Consider the following 9,435-nt stretch of genomic DNA (forward strand, 5'->3'; position numbering starts at 1 on the left):
AAGACTCCTTAAGCTTTCTCCTTATTTTTTCTCCCACATCACCCCGATGTATTTTTCCCTGTTAAGATTTTTTCTCCCACTTTGTCTTATTTTCTGATTAAAATATGTTTTTATAGGTTTCATTTTTCATGCATTCATAAGAAAAAAAGGTGTGCAACTGTCAGCAGCAGTAAGAGTGGCACTTGTTATTTTAATACTCAAAGGCACTGGCTTCCTTTGAGACATCTCCCATTTACTCCCCATGTTTCAAGAGGAAGAAATCAATTAAATCCTTGGCTTAAAGGTCCTAATCACCACCCTCTAAGGCTCAGAAATGTGATCTAATTCTCGTCCATCAACTTTTTCCAGCACTCTAAGGGAAAAAGTAAATGTTCAGAAAGTGCTGGAAGAACCAAACAAATATTTAATAAAGATTAAAAGAATGATTTATCTCTCCAAAAAGAAAAGGGGGGGAGGGAGGGTACCCCACCCAATCACCTGTAGTATATCTTTAACAGCAGCTATTCCTACTTCTTATTATTTCTGCCTAATGTCTAGCTATGATTTGGACACAGTGCAAATGGAAAATTAGTTACCCTGTGTTATAGTATGTGGTCCTTACCATAAGCTCTACAGTATTTGTTTTGGTAGGCTGTGCCTGCTGGGCAGACTCACAGAACCTAAGGGAAATGGGAAAGAAGAGCCCTTGGTGGGGAGTCACATAGAATTGGTTTACTTGGGTGAGTTTGGGTCCTGATGAAGAAGAGTGTATCTGCCAGAGATGAGAGAGTCCTAGATACTCTTTCTTGCAAGACAAGAATGTAGAGGTGTAGGAGAAAAAGTAGAACAGATACATAAATACCCTTTTCCTATTTTTCTTTATTTCTGTCCCCTATAGGATTCAGTGTGCTCTCTCCATCTTCCAGTTGAACTGAGGCTTCTGCTTTCACTTCACTGCTTTCCTATTGTGGAGTATCTCATCCTTCTGGTGTCTGTCACTGCCTCCCAGCAAGTATCACTGTGAAAAGTTATTTTTTTCTCAAGAGTAGTTTAAACTTCTTCCCAAATTTCCATTTGTATTCAATTATTTTTCCAAAGGTTAAAACAAAAAAAGAATGCTTTGGCAGACATTGATTGTGACAGGATGCCATAATTTCCTTTATCATTTTTGATGTTTGTGGGAATCAAAGGGAGTCCAGACTTCTGATCATGCTTAGTAGTTACTGTGTATTTTCCTGTACTTAGCAGGTTCCAACTTGCTAGTTTGTTTTTTTTTAATTTGCCTATGCACATTCACCTTTTCACCTTGCATGTATTTAGTTTATGCGTGACTACTTCTTCACTAACTTAATTAGTTTTAAACAATTTTAATTATTTGTAATGAATTGTAAACAAGGTGGAGTAAATGCAGGGTGACTGAGGTTTTTTCACTTCAAGTTTGCACTTGGTTCACAAGTTCAGGATGCGCAGACAGAGTTTCCCTCAATTAGAGAAACTTCAGGAGAAGGAGGAATGGAGATGGGGAAAAAGGAAAAGCAGATGTCGTTTGAGATGTTTGGGCTCAGACTTGGCATATTAATGTGTATTTTTGACCTAATAGCACATTCCAGACTTGAAGACTATTCAAGCAACATCCGGGTTTCAGAGTAAGAGATTCTCAAATCTTTGTTGGAGATCTTGTGTTCTGCTGTGACTGTTAGTTTCTAGTATCTGTCATCTTGTCTTTTCTTTCTTGATTCTCTCTTTCCACCCCACCTCCTGTCCCTTCCACCCCACCCTTAGATTTGCTTGTTTTTCATGTTGTCCAGTCTTTTTCTGTCTGTAAGAGACTGCACAGCACATAAAATGGGCTGAAGTTTTCAGGTGTGGCTCAGCTGCAGTGCATACATTGCTTAACAGGACTTTGTCTGATAGAGGGATAACTTGGCTTTAGGAAGTTTCCACATCAGATGAGATGGAATCCTTCACCAGAGGATGAAGCTTTCCATTGAACTGTTTTGCTGTCAACAAAAGCATGTGGCTGGTAAAAGGTGTAGCACAAGGCAAGACTCTGTTATGTTCTACTATTTCTCGTAGTATTTTTATTTTAAGGGGTCCCTAACATCCTTCAATTATTGTAAAAGTAATCCAACTACCATAACTTCTTTTCTTAAAAAGAAACTGCTATACCACTTTTTGCACTTCTGACTGTGTCCATCTGAAGACTATCAGGATCTGTTCCAGCTTATACTGTCCTTACATGTGGTTGTGGTGATGTATTACGTTATGCCAGTAGGTTCCTTAAGTCAAATGTTAAGTGGTGATATTGTCTATTAACAGTTTTCACTGGAGTTGGAAGGCAAGCATCTCCTAAATGAGATGAGCTTAGAATCATCATCCTAGAATGCTTTGGGTTGAAAGGGACCTTAACGACCGTTTCAACCCCCCTGCATGGGCAGGGACACCTCCCACTAGACCAGGTTGCTCAAAGCACCATCCAGCCTGGCCTTGAACACTTGCAGGGATGGGACATCCACAGCTTCTCTTGGCAACCTGTTCCAATGTCCCACCACCCTTACAGCAAATAATTTAATCTTAATGTCTAATCTAAATCTGCCTGCTTTCAATTTGAATACCCCTCACCATATCACTGCACACCCTTGTAAACAGACCCTCTCCAGCTTTCCTGTAGCCTCTTCAGGCACTGGAGGGCCACTGTAAGGTCTCTCTGAAGCCTTATCTTCTCCACACTGAACAACCCAGCTCTCTCAGCCTGTCTTCACGGGAGAGATGTTACAACCTTCTGATCATCTACATGATCCTTCTCTGGACATGCTCCAACAGCTCCATATCCTTCTTTTTTTGGGGACCCCAGAACTGAACACTTCCTTCTCCCACTAGACCAGGTTGCTCAAAGCACCATCCAGCCTGGCCTTGAACACTTGCAGGGATGGGACATCCACAGCTTCTCTTGGCAACCTGTTCCAATGTCCCACCACCCTTACAGCAAATAATTTAATCTTAATGTCTAATCTAAATCTGCCTGCTTTCAATTTGAATACCCCTCACCATATCACTGCACACCCTTGTAAACAGACCCTCTCCAGCTTTCCTGTAGCCTCTTCAGGCACTGGAGGGCCACTGTAAAGTCTCTCTGAAGCCTTATCTTCTCCACACTGAACAACCCAGCTCTCTCAGCCTGTCTTCACGGGAGAGATGTTACAACCTTCTGATCATCTACATGATCCTTCTCTGGACATGCTCCAACAGCTCCATATCCTTCTTTTTTTGGGGACCCCAGAACTGAACACTTCCTTTAGGACCTATCAGTTCTAAATGTAGATGGAAAAATAACAAAAGCACATTTCTATGAACTTGTTTTATTTGCTGATTGGAATAATACAGAGGCATTAATTCTACATAGTAATTACATTTAAACTGGATCAGTACCACGGTGCCACTAAGAATCTTATTTCTGTTGAAGCCATGAGGGATATCTGGTTCACTTGTGAGGGACTGAACTATATACCCACAGGCTTGGATAGCAGTGTTCAGAGTAGCATCACATTTGTTCCCTAATTCTCTTTTTTACTCATCTCTAAAGAGTAATTGAGAATGGAAATCTGAAACACTTTGCAGAATCATTGTGTTGTGTTACTTTGAGAAGTGTTAAATATATTGTATCTATGTCTTTCCCTCTTAATGCTTTTGCTTTTTCTTGGCATGGGGTTTTTTTTCATACATATGCCCTTTTTATTCAACTCTTTGTTCAGGAGAGTTGCTTTTTTTTTCCCCAGCCTCATGTTTCCTCTATATACTAAAACTGAAAAATGAAACTGAGACACTGTGCATGTGGAGAGTTATGGTAAGGGTTGAATTTTAAAATGGTTTTCCTTTTGCAGTGTTTAAGCAGTTTGGAGATTTTAACAGCACTTCCTTTATGGTGTTACTAAATTTTTCAACTGTTTACATTCCTTGAAAAAAAATATGAGGTAGTTCTTTCATTACAATGAAACTTGTCCTATTAGTTATTTTGTGAAACAAAGGATTGTGTTTATGTGATCTAACAGTGTCTTACAGCAGGAACTTTGGCAAACACTTTAGACTTCGGTACTTGTGTTTCATCTGGAAAAGGTGACTGTGCTTTGTGTACTACGACTGAAGTGCAGTGCAAACTAAAAGTAGGAAGATTACTAGGCATAGCTACAGAGTTGTCCGCATAGGCAAAGACTGCGTAGAATAGTGGAAATAATCTTCTAGCACTGGGGCTGTTTGGCACTGACTGATCATGTTCTGTCTTCTAAAGGAAAGTTTTTGGTGGGAGGGTGTGTTTTAAAATAAAATTGATACCAAAGAATGGTATCAGTGATCTAAAAAATGAAGGCCATAGTCTGGCTTCTCCTGTCATTTTGGTGGGGATTTTTTATGTTTTCTTTCTCTCTGTGTACCAGTCAGAGGGATGTAGTTGCTCTATGACATTATTTGCTTTAACAAAATGAAGCTCAATTCAGTTATTGTTTGGTGAATTGGTAGACAAATATGATGTTTGGTTTGTATCTAGGTGTGGCTGGACTGTTTGTTGCATGTACTAGTGGCTGAAGTCCTTACTATATACCAATTAAGATAAAAACCAAACCTATTCAAAAGATAATTGTCACAGTTTGACTCAGGTCCGACAACAATGCTCTCGATCTCCCCTCCCCCCAAACCAGGTAGGGAAGGAGAGAGAGAAAAAGAGAGAGACTTGGCTGGATTGAAAACTAAACTACACAGCTTTAATTAAAACACTAATGAATGATACAAGAAAATATATACAATTATATACAAATATATTCAGGAATGGGCAAAAAGCCTCTCGCCTCCTCCCACCCCAGCAACTCCCACAGCACTTCCCTGAACTGGGAAGAGTCCCGAGGAATCCCAGAGCTGCTGCTGGAGAAAGCAGAGAGTTATGGGGGTCAGGAGATCTCGAGCCTAAGGGTCGACGGTGGGGGAGGAACAGAGGCCTCCCTGGACGCCGGCCATGGACGGAAGAGAAGGGAAGAAGAAAGAAGGAAGTTGTCTTCTGTGATCTCTGACCTTCCTCTGAGCTTACGTAGATATATGGAATGGAATATCTTTGGCCAATTTTGCTGTCTGTCTAACTCAGCCTCCTACGGGGGGGTCACAGATCTCCCCATAGTGTCTGAGCTGGCAGAGTGCAGGTGCGGCCTTGAAGCCTCAGTAGTTAGAAAAACATTCCACTGTCTTATCAGCCTAGCAGAACACACTGTTGCTAGTTACAAGAAAGCTTACTGAAGGAAAAAAAAAAATCAGCAAAAAGAAAAATTGGCTTCATCCTGGCTCAAACCAGGACAATAATTGACTGATAGGCAAGCAGATGTGATGATGGTTAACGTCAGGAAGGCATAGAAGCATATCTATTTATAGATACTGGAATGCCTGATCAGAAGTGGTCCATTCAGACATTTTTAATTCTTGCTTAGGATTTTTTATTTAATTTAGTGTGCTAATTGGAATATACATTTAACAAATCTAATAACTAATAGTATTTATAGTAATTTGTGGTTTGTTAGGGTATATCTTCAGGAGCATAAATCATAAAGAGAGGAGAGACTATGGTCAGTTTTAAACTTACAGTTGGTTTCAGTGGGCCTCAGCAATTCGTCTTGTGCCTGAAAACAGACACACAAAAACCTCTTAAGAGTGACTAGTTCAGTTGGAGACATGTCTTATTTGGTATAGTTTGAAGTTACAAAAGAACTTGGCTATAATACCCTGTATTTCACTTGTATTCTAGACTTAACTCCTTCTTACCTAATTCAAAACAGTTGTATTCAAAACGTAAAATTAAAAAAATAAGGTGTCCGAGAGTCTGCAGTATCTTTAGTAGGCCTTTTTTGGGAGCCTAGCTGGGTTTTTTGTTGCATTATGGTCATAGATTGGTTTTGCCGTCTCTTGGTTAGCCACATGTTAAGTAGTGTGAGATATTTTCTGTTTTCCCTTGGGAAGAGGCTGATGAGTTCCCTGACAGTCTACTCCTTTGCAGCAGCTTGTTCCAACCCCTGACAGAGTGGTCTGAAATTCCTAGTTTGGCAGAGCTGAGGTGAAGCTGCAAGTATGTATAAGGTACTGAAAAATTCTGGAGAAAACTGAAGTAGTTTGAGAGTTTGAGATTGATCTGGGAAAAAGCCCATCTGGTTCTATTATTTAGAGAATAGAGTATCCTAGATTTTGAACCGATCACATTATGTAGATTAAATTTTCCATCCAAAAGTATGTGGGAAAATCACACTGTTAGGCAAGATTGAAACATTATGATACTATTTCTGACTTGGAGTGGGGTCTAGCAGGAAGAACTGATGTTTCTTTGTTAGCATTACTGAGTGGGTGCACCCACAGAATTTTCTTTAGACCAGTGGGGACTGAGATGTAGATAAAAGCCCTAGATTTACAGGCTTGGAGGCAAAGCTTGTGTGGCAATTTGACTTATGTACTGGAAGACTTGAGTGTTGGGTTTTTTTCCAGTTTTCTATCGTTAGCCTTTTAAAAATAGTTGAATGACTGTTCAGTGGGAATTTCATAATATAACTTTTCATAAACAACTTATCAGTTAAAAAATGCTATCATGCTATAAATGTTTCATCTTTATTTCATAATGCCTTCTCATAAAAGAACTGATAATAGAACAATCTATATCAGCACATTTTGAAATCCAGAAAAGAACACTGTATCTTCTTACCCGATCTTCTGTATATCATAGAACAGTTACATTTTGGCTTTCCTCCTCTACCAAGTTCAGTTACATGGGTTTATCTAAAGCCTATTTTGCAACAGTGCATCTATTCTTACTGTTTTAAAATTAAGAAATACAAAATCTCCTGCTTTCTTGATAGTTTGTTCTAGTCATTTTACATTCTTGTTTCTGAGAGAAAAATGGTTGTCTTTCAAATAGGTGTGTATTCTACAGCCACTGTGTCCCTCATTTTTGTAATGTTTTGCTTTTTCATTGTTTTTTCTTCTTGAATCAATGTCAGGTGGTCTGCTGGAGCTTTTTGCTCTGTTGGGGCACAATTATCATGCCATTGCTTTCTGCAATTTCCTTATGCTTTTTCAGGGTATGGAATCAAGAATAATTAAAGTTCTGTGTCATTTTTATTTCAGAACTTGGGAAATACTAAATACTAGTATAGGGAGCTCTTTAAGCACTTTTAATTTTAATTGGGAAACTTTTATTTCTCTTTAAAATAAAACAAACAATTTAATTGCATCATCATACTCGAACAGCTCTGTGAGTACTGGATGCATATGATGATAATTTGACTTACAGTGGCAGTGGAGGAAGCACCATTTGTTTGGGTTGTGGGGGTTTTTTTTGTTTGTTTTGGTTTGGTTTGGGGTTTTTTTTGAGTGATGCGGGTTTAATATACAAGAGAACGTGACATATTTGAAATGTCACATTGTGAAGATATGGTTGTCTTAATAAAATTTCTCTTTTTCCTTGTACTTTTCAGTAGTGTTTTTCAGAATCTCCACTAATGACACATTTTATGACAGACCTTTGTTTACTTTCAGAGCCCTGTGGTTTTTTGCTTCCATTTTTTTTCCTGACAATCTGTGTTTATAGAGATAACGTGATCTTGGCAAAGCATGTAGTGCTCTATCTTTGCAAAAGCTGGCTGGTATTTCAGATAGGGAGCAAGCGGAGAGCTCTCAGGCCGTTGATGAGTAAGGAAGCATTAAGCAAACTATCAAGCAAGTACCTTTTCCTGAATTATAAAGATAAAATGTCAACATTGCTATCATAAATTATTCAAGAACATGAAGTATAAAAACAGGGTTTAAAAAAAGAATATATGTCTTTTTAAAAAATACTTCAACCCTTCTATCAAAGAGTAACAGAAACTGCAATATCTCTGTGTACGGTAATTGAACTCTGAATCATTTGATATGCTTATGCATATTGATACTGATACGCATTTATATAATTTTGGGTTTTGGAGTCTTAGTGTTTAATTAAACTGTTATTTACAGAAATCACTTGATTTCAAATATTTCTGTGGCACTGTCTCACAGGATTGTTGCTTAGATGTCTCAGATAGTCTTTTTCATGTTTTGTTGTATTACATTATGTAACCAAGCCCTGATTCTGTAAGGGTTTATAAATGTGATTTAGCTTGCACACATTTGTAGTCTTGTTGAATCTATAGAGAATTTAAGTTGAGGAGAGAGGAGTAATGGTTTTGAGGGTTTGTTGTTGTTGTTGAATTTTTAAGACAGGTTTTTACTAACTTGGTTTTAGAGGTTCATCCTCTAGTCTAGGTTTTAGCTGCTATTGCAATACTGAAAAAAACTTAAATAGAAAGGCAAGACATCTTATATAGATTGAATTGTATAAAGTTAATATTTTCTACAAAAATATAATTCAAATTAAGCACTTCTGTTCCAGTTTTCTCTAACAGATGTGTCATTTGTAAATTTCTTCTACCAAACTTTAGGCACTTTTCCAAGAGTGGCTGGAGGAGGAACTACACTAGAATCCTCTAGAAACCTCCCAACTTGAGGAGGGAATTCATACGTGATATTTGCATCAGGTCAGGTTTGCCAATACACAATTTCTAAACTGAACCTGGAAAATCAGGCTAGGATGAAGCTTAAGAGAGTCTGAAGGGTCCGAAGGAGACACTAGCATTTATTCTCTTAGCTGTTCAGTTGACTTTGCTGATTCACTCTGACTTAAATGTTACCTGTTTACATGCTGACAGTTAGTTCTGCAGAGGCTAATTTGTTGAAGCATGTTTTCAGTTTCCCTTCTGGTAGTGTAAAAACTGGCTTGGAAGTAAAGGGAAAACAGTTTCAATGACTGTGTGTTAAATTTACTAGTTTTTCCCTCCCCCACATTTTTTTCTGAAAAATGTTACAGGTCATGCATGTTTTTATCATGCAGCATGTTACACAATGTTCCTGTCCAAGGCCACTTACCCTTTCTTTTGTCAGGTACTGAAAACTGGGAGAGGAAAGAAACCAAATAACCCATAAAAGTGGGAAGCAGCACGGGGGATGTCTTACAATATTGTGAAGAATATGGTGAATCTCTTTCTATTTTCTGGTTTTGGAGGGCAAAAAAGATGCCTGGGGATGTTATTATAGTTCCATGGAACTTTACCCTATATGGTAAAGTGTAAGAGTGTACTTCTGATCTCTAAAGGTAGAGATTTAGAAGTTTGACAGCGTGGTCTCAGTCATTATATTCTGGTTGTTGAAACTGGAGACACCTTTGTATTAGAACAACATAGAGGCATAGAGAATTATTTCTCACTATACATAGGTGACTACAAATTTCCTTGCTTAGTCTTTCAGGTTTAAGTAATATGTTTTTTTCTTAAGCTATTCTGATACTTGATCAGTAATTGGGAACTTCATATAATTAATTTCTTGTACTCTCCTTCCCCTCCTGCCCCCTTTCCCCCCTCCCCC

The sequence above is a fragment of the Chaetura pelagica genome, unplaced genomic scaffold (assembly GCF_000747805.2).
Source record: "Chaetura pelagica isolate M959 unplaced genomic scaffold, ChaPel_1.0 scaffold596, whole genome shotgun sequence".
In the NCBI taxonomy this organism is placed as follows: domain Eukaryota; kingdom Metazoa; phylum Chordata; class Aves; order Apodiformes; family Apodidae; genus Chaetura; species Chaetura pelagica.